The sequence below is a fragment of the Ursus maritimus genome, unplaced genomic scaffold (genome assembly GCF_017311325.1).
Source record: "Ursus maritimus isolate PB19 unplaced genomic scaffold, ASM1731132v1 scaffold_15, whole genome shotgun sequence".
Lineage (NCBI taxonomy): Eukaryota > Metazoa > Chordata > Mammalia > Carnivora > Ursidae > Ursus > Ursus maritimus.
The window spans coordinates 16,339,126-16,352,924 of NW_024423897.1; the positions used below are offsets into that span (position 1 = coordinate 16,339,126).

The 13,799-nt window shown below is 40.4% G+C and overlaps 1 pseudogene; it reads left to right on the top strand.

Moving 5' to 3' along the window:
• Positions 1-544: 544 nt before the first annotated feature.
• LOC103664797 lies at positions 545-13,227 on the top strand (annotated as a pseudogene).
• Positions 13,228-13,799: the final 572 nt, after the last annotated feature.

The window sequence follows — 13,799 nt, forward strand, 5'->3', positions numbered from 1 at the left end:
AGATTTAAGTTATAATTCACTTCAGCTTCTTAAAAGAATTCTTTTGGATTTTCCCACCAACAACTGAGCATTTTTAATATGTTTTCATTAGTAATAAAAATCTGTGTTTTAAGGAACACGTTTGCGAACTGGCTTTTGAAAGGGTCCCCAGAGAACTGCTGTGGATAGCTACTGACGTGAAGAAAACCCAACATTTACCACGTGAAATTATCATCTGCATATCCACAGGGTCCCTTCCCAGAGGCTGTCTGGGGACCAGTGCTCCACATGGCCCTCGCACTGTGTGACAAACAGCAGGGAAGATGTCCTCTTCTGTATCTCGCCCATCTGATGTGGCTGCCAATAAGTGACAAATGAGCACAATTGTTATTTGTGTTGAATGGGATCAATGTGGGCTATCACCTAATAAAGTGCTTATTGAATGTGCACATTTTTTTTGTCATTTAATAACCAAAGGGAACTCTGTATTTGCGGGCTTGTGAACAGAACTTCAAAGGCATGCAGCACCGAACTCGGCACTCACCAACCAAATCTTATAAAAGCCATGTCGGGTAAGTCAGGGATGGCTGTGAGGGAGCAAAAAATGCTGTACTTCGGGGAATTTGTGATTTGCGAACTTGAAGGATGAGAGGAACTTCTCCATATTTAAGTATGCAGAAACTAACAAGAACCATTTAGGCACATAAAAGTTCAAACATAAGGGGTTGGGGAAATGAATGAATGAATGTATGTGTAGCTTAGTGCAGCATTTTTCAAACATTTTTGACTGCAGCCCACCATAAGAAATACATTTTACATCATGACCCAGTGCAGACGTGCTACACACATGTAACTGAAATGAAAGTTTCATAGAGTAATACCCTTACTACATGATACTTTCCATCCTACTCCATTTCATTTCAGTATTTAATGAGGTCTGTGCCCCACTAAATTGATTTCAGGACTCACTGATGAATGGTTTATCATCAGTGATGGTCAGCAGGTATCCACTGTAATTTTTTTTAAGTCATCTTCATGAAAGATAGGAAACTCGGGCACATAATCATCACATACCTACAGTTTTAGAATCATAAAGATCTGGGTTTTAGTCCCTGCACTTGGAAAAAGTGCTTAAATTTCATAAACTTCAGTCTCGCCATCTGTAAAGTGGGGATAATAACAGTATTAATCATATAATGTACTCTCAAATGATAACTACTATCTCCAATATCAGGAGGATGATGACGATGGTTATTTACTCACTCATCCTGAAAAATGTCCCAGAAATGGGAACATAATCCAGGGGAGGACAAGCCCTACAAAATGCAAGAAACTTTTGTGTAAAGACCATTCCATTTACGAGCTACAGTCACCCAAATAAAGGTTTCCTAAAAAAATAGTGGTCAAATTTTTTCAAATTCTTAAAAGGCACAGTTTATAAGATATTGCTAAAACAAGTACATATACATGCATGTCCATTGCTGCACTATTCACAATAGCCCAAAGACGAAAACATCACAAATCATCATCAACAGATGAATGGACAAACACAATAGAATATTATTCAACCATAAAAAGGAATAAAGTACTGATACATGCTGCAACAAACCATCATAACCAAAAAAAGCCAGACACAAAAAGTGACCTATAGGGGCGCCTGGGTGGCACAGCGGTTAAGCGTCTGCCTTCGGCTCAGGGCGTGATCCCGGCGTTACGGGATCGAGCCCCACATCAGGCTCCTCCGCTATGAGCCTGCTTCTTCCTCTCCCACTCCCCCTGCTTGTGTTCCCTCTCTCGCTGGCTGTCTCTATCTCTGCCAAATAAATAAATAAAATATTTTTTAAAAAAAAGTGACCTATAGATTTCATTTATATGAATATCCAAAATAAATAAAACCATAGAAACACAGACTGCAGAATGGTGGTTGCCAGGAGCTGAGGGGAGTGGAGGGGAGTATGGAAGGATGGTTAATGGAATATACTTTTGGGTGATGAAAACGTTTTGGAAACAGGGTAGTGGTTGTACAACATTATGAATATACTTAAAACCACTGAACTGTTCATTTTAAAATGGTTAATTTTATGATATATGACTTTCACCTCAGTAAAATATGTTTCTTTAGTGAGCATGCATAGTACATAAAAAGAAGTCCAGTCATTATTGGTCATTATTATCTTACTAATAAGTTATTTTCACCCTCTCAACAAAATACAGTATTATTATCACATTGTTATTCTTAAAAGATTGTTACAATCTAAAGGCATTAATTCTGTCTTATAACATTCTGACTAAAAAAAAAATCACATTCTCCTCAAGAGATAGGAAGAGAAGCCAGCATCTAAAGAAAGCAATGTATTTAACTACACACAAAACTCCCACAAGAGCCACGCAAATAGAAGAGGGAGACCCAGCCAAATCTAAATGCCAAAACATGGCACTAACCTACAGGAAGAAAGTCAAGAAAAGTTAATATTTTTAAAAGGCAAATTTATTTATTAAGTCTGGAGATGACACCCAAAATAGGGAGGTTGCTCTCACAGCCCAAGACTATTTCAACAAGCTAGAAGAGAAAAAGAGATTGAGAGAAAACAAAACTGAAAAAATGTTATAGACTTTCTGTATTGAGATATATTTTACATACAACATTTTATTAGCTTAAAGTGTTCAACATATTGATTTGATACATTTATTTTGCTTTGTCACTCTAACATTAGCTAACACTTCTATCTCATCACGTGATTTCCATTTCTTCTAGTGTTGAGAAAAATAAAGATCTGCTCTCCTAGCAAGTTTAATTTTATAACAAAGCTTTGTTGTCTAAAATCACTGTTCTGTGTATTAGGTCTCCAGGACTTATTTATCTATTATTTGCACAAAATAAAATTTAATGGGAGCAATGTGACGCTGTGTATCTAAGTGTCTTAAAACACCTGTATTTTCTTGTTTTTAAAAAGGTGTAGAATGGTTATCTGGTAAATCTGGTTTAAGATATATATATATGTATATATATACATATATATATATATATTTTAAAGGCATAGGGCTTCAATTAAATAACTGATGTGTGGCTGCTTAAAAAAAAATCTAAGTTAGATTTCATTGGTTGAAGTACAGTGCCCATGTTCAAGGAAAGGATGGTAACAGTGTCACTGTAATCCCTACACTGAGTACCACTGCAATATATTCAAAGAACACATTAGATTGGTGAGGGGTCTAGGAAAATATTCCAAGAAAAATGGGAAAAATTTTGTCCAGGGGAGAGAAAGCAAAGAGAAACACAGTACAAAGAAGCTTAGGGGTTACACTCTAAATAATCAAATAAGAAAATTTCAGACAGACAAAATTGTCCACAAAAGTACTCTAAACCACCTATAGAATACATTTATGTATTTTTCTTTATAAACGCTGATGTCTGAAAACCTCAGAGGGAATGAACAAAAAAGGAAATCTTCTACGCAACTGGGCTTCCAATCTTTGACATAATTTATCAACCCCTATCCATGAATGGGAGCTTGTATTAGATTCTTAGGACTTCCATAACAAAGTACGACAAACTAGAGGGCTTAAAACAAAAGAAATTTATTTATCCACAGTTCTGAATGCTAAATATCTGAAATCAAAGTGTCAGCAGGACCGTGCTCTCTGAGGCTCTGGATAAAATCCTTGCCTGTCTTCCTAGCTTCTGGTAGTGGCTTCAATCCTTGGTGTCCCTTGTCCTGCAGCTGCTCCACTCAAATCCCTGCCTCTGTTGCCATATGGTACTTTCCCTGTGTGTCTGGGTCTTCACACGGCACTTTCCTTTTCTTATAAGAAGCCCAGTCACACTGGATTAGGGCCCACCCTAATACTTCATTTTAACTTGATGACATTTAATAAGATCCTATTTCCAAGCAAGGTCACACTCGTAAGTACTGGGACTTAGGACTTCAACCTCTTTGAGGGTCAGAATTCAACCCTCAACAGAAGAGTATGTAGAATAGATTCTAAAGTAAATTCGCTCACGGCAAAGTGTCTACCATTAGGCTTTAATAGAAACCCCTATACATTAATGGATGTGACTAGATACGTTTGTTGATAGAGTAATTAATGTTTGCTAGACTTTCATCTAAATTTTCCTTGTTCCAACCCACATACATACTGTATGAAATTTTGAAACCGGCAAAATTTTGGAAAGGAGCTTGGTCAGCTGCTTTCTGTCTTTCTAAATTGACATTTTCAATGGTGACCCCACTGAGGAGCTTCACACTTCTGCCCTCGGGCACATTCTAGGGAGGTCAGGTTCTAAAGCCACAGATAAATACATGCAGGTGAGAGGGGACTATCTCGGCCTTGGTGCTCAATAGCTACAGCGCTCAACCACCTCATATATAAAATGGAGAAAATAATACACCCCCCCACACACACACACAAGGTCGTGGTGCATAAATTAGGTAATACTTGTGAGAATTGCACTGAGAACAAATGCTGGTCCCTTGCAAGTGCTCAACAATGACAGCTGTGCTCGCTGTTTGTTTGTTTGTTTGTTTGTTTTAAAGTGCAAGCTCTATTGTGTGAAAAGAGATTTAGTGAATTCTATGGTGAATTCTGCGGTGACTTTAGGTGAATTCTCACTGAAAATAGTAAGTAAGCAATTAGGGCAATCCACGAGTGGTCTGGTCTGCTTTGCAAAACAGAGTTCCCCATTCATGAACAGGTGTTAAGCAAAAGCTGTGACCATACGTCACGGATGCCACAGGATGTTTACTCTCCTCTGGACACAGTGGGGTAACCCCTCTACCTCACAGGGTTATTTTAAAGATTAAGAAAAATCACAAAGGAAAAAGGCATGGCCCAGTGTGTGACATATATCGGGGTGTTTGGGGGTTTTATTACTCTTGTAATCACTTCTGGTACTGTCATGATTAGAGAAGATTCTTGCCCAGAAGAGATCAATCAAAAGACTCCCTTCCAACTCTTGGCAACATAACTTTATAGGAAGACTCACTGCTGAGTGTATTTTCCCATTTACTTAGTAAGAATATCTGCCTCGTTAATATTTCAAGAAGAAATACAGCCCAGGAGTTATAAGGGCTAAGATTTTTGAGGACTCAAAAAATGTTTATCTGAGATATTCCTGGCAGCATTGTTTATAAATGTTAAGACTGAGTAATAGCTAAAACACACAAAGTTAGAGAACTGCATAAAAATAATGGTACATGATTAAGCGTACAGGCTCTGGAGTCAGCCAGCCATGTTTAAAGCTCCACTCAGCCTTTGGCAAGTTAACCTCACACAGCCATGCTTTCTTCTTATTCATGGAGCCATTGAAAGAATTACAGCAGACAAAGCACTTAGCACAGTGCCTGACATAGCAAGCCTCTAATGATGGCGATGATGATAATGATGGTGATGATGGTATAATGATGCCACCACCATTAAAAATAATGCTGGAGGTCTATCTTTTCCTGCTTCATAAATAAAATTAATATATGTGGCTAAATACTAGGTCATGCAATAGAGGAATCACAATACCTTAATCCTGTGATGGGTTACTATCTCTTTTATACCTTTCTTTAGTGTCTGAACATTTCATTTACAGTGACTTTAGAATCTAAAGAAAAAAATCTTTTCTATTTTAGCAAAAAAAAAAAAAAACAAGAAGAAGAAGAAAAGAGAAAAGACAAGGTTGGGGAGGGCAGGAGGAAGGAAGAGAAGAAGATTTGCTCTACAGGGCTAATCCCAGTTCCCCCTACAACTGAACTCTGTGCCTTCATTGGACCATTTTAATTACTATTATTTGAAGACTCGAGGGTTGTTGTGGTTTTTTTTCCCCTGGAAAATGAAAAATTCTTTTGTAATGCAAATGGCTTTTCTCTGGTGTATTTGTCTTAGAATTGGGAGATTGGAAGATTCCCTTTTTTTTTTTTTTAAGATTTATTTATTTATTTGACAGAGAGAGACACAGCCAGCAAGAGAGGGAACACAAGCAGGGGGAATGGGAGAGGAAGAGGCAGGCTCCCAGCGGAGCAGGGAGCCGAATGTGGGGCTCGATTCCAGGACCCTGGGATCATGCCCTGAGCCGAAGGCAGACACTTAATGACTGAGCCACCCAGGCGCCCCAAGAATCTTTTTTTTAATTCTGTTTATTTAAATTCAATTAATTAACATATAGTGTCTTATTAGTTTCAGAGGTGATTCATCAGTTGCATATAACACCCAGTGCTCATTACATCACGAGCCCTTCTTAATGTCCATCACCCAGTTACCCTCCAGCTACCCTCAATTCTTCTCCTATGATTAAGAGTCTCTTACGGTTTGTCTCCCTCTATGATTTCATCTTGTTTTATTTTTCCCTTTTTCCCCTATGCTCCTCTGTTTGGTTTCTTAAATTCCACATTGGGGTAAAGTCATATAATTGTCTTTCTCTAATTGACTTATTTCACTTAGCATAATACCCTCTAGTTCTATCCATGTCTTTGCAAATGGCAAGATTTTAATTTTTTGATGGCTAAGTAATATTCCATAGTATATATATACCACATCTTCTTTATGCATTCATCTGTTAATGGACATCTGGGCACTTTTCATAGTTTGGCTATTGTGGACATTGCTGTTATAAATATTGGGGTGCAGGTGCCCCTTCGGATCACTACATTTGTGAGATCATAAGTTTCGTAAAGGCAGGGCAAACGTGAGTGCCTGTTCAAATAACGGTAATCTTTTTTTCTTTTCCAAACTTAAATTTTGATCATTTTTAAGCCTACAAAAGTTGAAAGAATAATATGAACACCTCTGTAGACACCACTTAATTTCAGTAATGATTAGCACTTCGCCATGTTTGCTTTCTCTAACGCAGATATACCTTTTTTAAAAATGTATTTACTTATTTACTCATGTACTTATTTTTTGCTGAGCCAATTAAGTTGCAGGTATCATCTCACTTTGCTCCTAAACACTTCACTTCAGCATAACTTGCTGAAGAATAGGGCATTCCCCTAGATAACCACAACAGTATTCGATAACAGCAATTAGATTGTCACACCAGTAAAGATTGCCATGTAACTATTTATTCATTCCACAAATATTTATTGGGAGCTTACTATCAACTAGTGAGCTAGAGTGATAAGCAAAATAAACATGATCCTGCTCACAGAGTGAGAGACCAACATTTTATAATAGTCATAACGATGACTATACAGTATATAATTACAAATGTGGCAAGAGTCATGAAGTGCCACATCGTACTTACTTCAAACTTACCTTTGATTATTTACTACTATTTTGATTATAACAATGGCTAGTACTGGTTTATTAATTAGGAGATTTCCAGTTGCAAGTGACAGAAACCCAACTGAAACTAACTTAAGAATAAAAAGGTATTTATTGGCTCACTCTAGGCACAAGAAGCAGGAGCTGAAATGATAACTCCCTTTGAATTTCCAGACCCCGCCTTCCTCCTCAACGTTGATTTAATTCTCAGGCAGCCTCTCTCCATTGTGGCCAATGGCACGGCTACTGGCAATCCCGTTATACAGGACCTATAAAATTCTAGATCCAGAAGGAGCCCTCTCTCCCAAGGTTCCTGCACCAGCTCCTGGAGAAGACTTGATTTGCCCAGTTTGGGTCATGTGCTCTTTCTAAACCAATCCCTGAGGCCAAAAGAATGGCGTGCTCCCATTGGTCAGGCTGGATCCTACACCCACCCATTGTGCTCCGGGTACAGGCAGGATTGATGCCATCCAAACTCTAAAGAAGGGTTCTTGTACCAAAGTAAGACGTGCTGGATGCTCAAAAGCCATCCGGCCACCCATGGCAGTGTCTGAAATTGTGCCTCTCCGCAGGTCCTGGAGGCCTTCATAATACAACGCAGTGCACACTCCAAGCCAAATACCGGCAGGTGGGGATACGAGGCAAAGGCTTCCCGTTTCTAGCCTGATCTATGTCTTAACAAGCCGAGTCCACCAGAGGTCGGGGCAGAGCGCAAAGCAGGAATCGTCCTGGGGCTGATTCTTCAACCCTGCTGAAATCAGCAACTCACGCTGGAGGTCCGTGGGCACACACAGGCTGCAGCAGCCAAAAAGAAAACCCAGACTGTGGCAAAGCAACCATGTTTCCTTCCGAACTGCCCTCCTAAGGTACAGGTTTAGACTTCGAAGCAGGGGCACACAGGGTTAGGGAAGTGATTTTTTAAAACACCATATTTTGCAACCTCACATGTTCTGCTGAAGAAACACAGATACCAGGGCTCAGAAGGACGCAAAGTGAGATACAAAATTACCAATGTTGGATCGCCCAGAGAGGCTGGATTCTCTTCTCTGCCCCCACCCGCCTCTCACCTTCCACCACCCTTCCACCTGGTCGCCACACCGATGGCCTTTCCGCAACTTGATCACACCACGCCGGTTCCCACTGAAAAGCCTTTGAACGTGTGGAACCCTCTGCTTGGAGAGACCCTTTCCTAGACCTTCCCTTACTGAGCTCCTTCCTGTCCAGGAGTCTCTCAGGAAATGTTAGCACCCCATCTAAAGTAGTGCCCCACCCAGTAGCACCAGCATATCACCCTGTTTATTCCCTTCATGTCATTTATCACCCTCTCAACTTGCCCGTAATTTTTCTGGTTTCCCCCATCCCACAACAAAACAACAAAACTCAGGGACTTTATTCTGCAGTTTACTCAGCACCTAGAATAGTGCCTCCTCAGACCACAGGGGCACAGGAAGCATTTAATGAATGAAAAACAAATGAATGAGTCCGTTTCCCACACACAAATTGAGATGGTGAGATTATATAATAATAATAATGGTAAAATACATTGAACACGCATTGCATGTTGCCCACAGTGCGAAGGACTATGGGTAGCACTGTAGGTGGCTGCCTTTATATCTCTTCACCCCTAACAAGATCTCAAATATTCTCAGGACCTCAAATATCCAAGATGTTTCAGATGCCCAAATTCCTCACTTAGCCATTTATTCCTTTAGCTTAGCTCAGAACCTTTCAAGATACATTTCTGTCACAGAAACATTTGTTGAAGTGAAGTTTCACCTAGAAGCCCTATATGAAAAACAAATGGAAAAAAAATTATGTGTATTAGACCATTAAAAAAACCGCCAACAAATTTCAAGAATAGGGATCAAAGACCACCATCTCTGACCACAAGGTAATTGGGTTAGAAATTTATAAAAATAGATGAGGAGCCAGTTCTCTTTATAGAGGTCCTCCACTAATAATTGAAAGGATAAGGTATTTTGCTACTTGTCATGATTTAATGGATCTAGGCAATGAGAATGGAAGCCAGCTAACCTGACAGACCATCAGATATCATGTACCTCCTGATAAAAGAACACAGAGCCCATGAAGTCATCTCACCAAAAAGATCATATACAATCCGATTAAACTTCAAGACTGAACTATCAATTTGCGGGAAATACAGAACTTGTTAATTTATACCGCAGGAATACAATCAGCAAATCCAAACAGAAGGACACCAGAAAACTGAATTCCTCCAAAATAAATAATGAGAGAAAAAAGGAGATGGAGCAAAAACTGATTAAAAGAGGCTTAAGAAACGTATCAACCAATCACAATACATGGACCTTTTTTGGATCCTCATTCAAGCATACAACCTGAGAAACAAAAGATTTCAAAATATATGAGAATTAAAAAGTTTGGCCCTGAATAGATGAATCATTGTTTTTGGAATGGTATTTTAATTATATTTTACTATATGGAGTCATTTTATTTTACAGACACAAACTGAAATGTGAATAGAATGAAAAAAGTTAATACGATTAATTAAAAATTCCCACCTATTCCAACATTTAAAAAATACTCTAAGACAAAAAAAAATTATTACAGCTTTTCAAACTAGAAATGAAAAAGCCACTGAAGCATCATACAGGCTTTCAATCCTAATAAAGTAAATACCCATAACTATAACCTACATAAACAAAAATCTACTTGAGGTTCTCAATAATTTTTTTTAAGAAAAACAGATTCTTGAGACTGCAAAAAATGAGGAAAACACTGTGGATGATCACCAGCCATGAAAGGTCCCTTTCTTGCTATGACCTCATAAGGAGCCATTATTATGGAATTCCACATACCTATAAAAGCCCCTGGTCATGCCTAGGTTTGCCATCCTTCCAGCTCAGGAAGCTGGTTTTCAGTGACCTAAAGGTCATTTGACTAAAGTTAGCTTGTTTTCTCCTTTGCATTGTGGGCTTTTTGTATATTTTGTTTACACTTTTTCTTCCTTTTTCTCATTTTTCCATTTTCTTTCTTTTTTCTCATTTTTCTTTTTCTCATTTTTCTTTCCTTTTCCTTTTTTTCTTACTGGTTTTCTTTTCTTTCCCTTATTTTTAAAATTTATTCTTTTGTCTCATTTCTTCTTTTCTTGGTGTGTTAGTATTTGTCTTTGTTCATTTTTAGTCTGCCATTATGTTTTGATTCCATTATAAAGATCAGTTCATCGGGTGGTTTTTGGAAGTGATTTTCTTTTGAGATGACCTGGACCAAGCTTCTCACCAGCTTATCCCAAGCTTAAGCTCACCCTGAGACACTGGGCTTTCAAGTCCAGCAGTTAATCCAACACGTTGCAGGGCTTCCCAGCCATCTCTGCTGAGGAGACCATGTCTGCAACAACCAGCTCTTCAAGACCATCAGCAAGGGTACCTTTGCCATGGTGAACTTGGCCAGAGACATCCTGACTAGGAAGAGGTAACCATAAAGATCACTAACAAAACTCAACAGAATTCCTCCAGCCTCCAGAGACTATCGTGAAAAATAAAAATCATGAAGGCTTTGAATCATCCCCACATAGTGAGATTATGTGAAGTCATGGAGACTAAGGACAAGCCTCCTTGTCATGGAGTAAACTAATGGAGGTGAGTACTTAGTGGCTCATGAAAGTATGCAAGAAAAAGCAATATAAGCCAATTTCTACCAAACAGTGTTTGCTATACAGTACAGAGCATCATAGTATAGTTGAGTATAGTATAGTATAGTATAGTATAGTATAGTATAGTATAGTATAATAAATAGTGTTTGCTATACAGCATCATAAGTTTATTGTTCATAGAGACTTAAAGACAGAAAACTAGCTCTTGGATGCTGGCATGAACATCAAGACTGCAGACTTTGGTTTCAGCAACTAATTCACCATTGGCAACAAGTTAGACACCCTCTGGAGCAGTCCCCCTTTATGCTACCCTAGAACTCTGCCAAGGCCCAAAGTATAAGGCATCCACCATGGCTCTGTGGAGCCTGGGAGTCATTCTCTATATGCTGGTCAGTGAATTCTTGCCTTTGAAGCACAGAACTTTAGGGAGCTGCAGAAGGTTAAAGTGAGCAGAATATACCATATTCTCTTTGACTTGAGCATGGAATGTGAAAACCTGCTCAAGAAATGTTTCATTCTCAATATCCCAGCAAGAGAGGCATTTTAGAGCAAATTATGAAGGATCCATGGATGAATGTGCGAACCTGTCATTCCTACCTTTAATTGCTGTATTAGTCAACAACGATGGCCATAACAAAATGCCACAGATTGGGTGTCTTTAACAACAGAAATTGATTTCTCATAGTTCTGGAGGCTCAAAGTTCAAGATCAATGTATTGTAATGTCTGGTTTCTAATGAGGTCTCTCTTCCTGGCTTCTTTGTTGTCCTCACATGGCCTTTTCCTCTGCACCTATATATCCCTAGTGTCTCCTCTTCATATAAGGAGACCAGTGATATTATATCAGGGCCCCACCCTTATGACTTAATTTAACTTTTATCATCTCTTTAAAGGTCCTATCTCCAAATATAGTCAACATTGGGGGTTAGAGCTTCACTATATGAATGTGGTGTGGGGTGGGGTGTGGGGGGGGTGCAGTAGATAGACAATTCAGTCCATAACAATTGCTAAGAATACTCAGAGGAGGGGCGCCTGGGTGGCACAGCGGTTAAGCGTCTGCCTTCGGCTCAGGGTGTGATCCTGGCGTTATGGGATCGAGCCCCACATCAGGCTCCTCAGCTATGAGCCTGCTTCTTCCTCTCCCACTCCCCCTGCTTGTGTTCCCTCTCTCGCTGGCTGTCTCTATCTCTGTCAAATAAATAAATAAAATCTTAAAAAAAAAAAAAAGAATACTCAGAGGAGGCAGTCAGATCTTGAGAGGATCAGGAGACAAGGCAAAAAGCAAGCAGCAAAGCCATCATGACTGCCAGCCCCCTATCCTGCCCAGAGAGGAAAACCACCCCTGGCCCAACTGCAAATAGCAATCTCTCTACAAGCCAAATAAGAGCAGGAATTCCCCACTTTGGGAGAGAGCCAGCCTTGGCCAGGCCTCCATGCAGAAGGGCAAAGACAGCCTAACCATGTCAGGATCCCAGGGCCTCCAGGGCTTCTTCCCCTGCATTCTCCCTCGACTTTTCCTGCCAATGCCAGGCATCCAAGACAGCCTGGGGGTAGCCCAACAGGCCTCTGGGTCTCCCCACCACGGAGGGAAACTGTAAAGTGCTACAGCCCAGCACAGCCCTGTGTCCCTGTGGCCTCCCCTTCATCCTTCAGCATCAACAGCAGTGCTAGAACCCCGGATAATGCCAATTTCCCCCAGGATGTATCCAAACCAAACTCCATACACACTGGGCAGCTCCAGCAGTGTGGGACCAGAAGATTTTGCCCCAGTGTGCCCCCAGCTTCTCCCTCTTGCAACAGCTACAGCCAGCACTGGGCTACTGGGGGCTCCTTCAGCAGATTCTCCTTCAAGTGTACATGGAGATACCTTTGTTTCAAATTTGCTGGGATGTAACCTGAATGAACCTAAAGGCAAAAACTAAGTGGAGATGCTCAATCCTGCAGAGGCCAAGCCACACTCGCTGCACTTTATGTGGAATATGACTATTGCAAGCTCCATGGAACCCAACAAGATGATGCGGGAATTCAGCAAGGTGCTTGACACAAATAGCTGCCAGGACAAGCTGAACAAGAAATGGTGATGCTCTGCAGGCAGGACACCCCACGGCCAAGAAGCCTTCCTGCAGTGGAAGGTGGAGGTGTGCCAACTCCCACAGTGCTCTCTCAACAGGGTTCATTGAAATGCATTCCCAGCACCTCCATGACCCTCAAAAACAAAATAACCAACGCAGTTAAGCCTTAAAAGGCTGCCAGATTTGTAGAGCAGTGAAACTATATGATACTGCAACAATGGATACATGTCATTATACATTTGTCCAGACTCACAGAATGTGCAACACCAAGAGTGAATCCTAATGTCAACTAAGGACCTTGAGTGATAATGGTATGTCGACACAGGGTCACCAGTTGTAACAAATGTAGCACTCTGGTGGGGGATGTCAATAGTGGAGAAGGCTGTGCATGTGTAGGAGTAGGGGATTTATTGGAAATCTCTGTACCTTCCTCTCAATTTTTTGTAAACCTAAAACTGCTCTTTCAAAAATAGTCTTAAAAAAAAAAAAAAAAAGGCTCCCAGGAACCACCTAGGAGACAAGAGGAGGGGCCAGCTGGCTCCATCTGCCAGCCTTCACTCAGCCCCACCTCAAAGGCAGAGACTGGACTGGTTTGTTTCCCCTGGGGCACTTCTCCCCTCCCCTATCCTTCTGTGGCTTCTGTGGCTTTTCTTCAGGATTTTTGAGAGAGGGGAAGTGGTTCTATAAAATAAAGACAAAAAACAAAACCCTTCCTCCTTTCCCTGCTCCTCCCCCATTTCTTGTGGTTTTGGCCTACACAACAAGAGTTTGGTTACATACAGGGGGAACTGAACAAATAAATACATCAAGGATAATGGAAATCAGGGTTCTCACTGAAGGAAGAGAGTCACAAATATGGAAAAGGTGAAA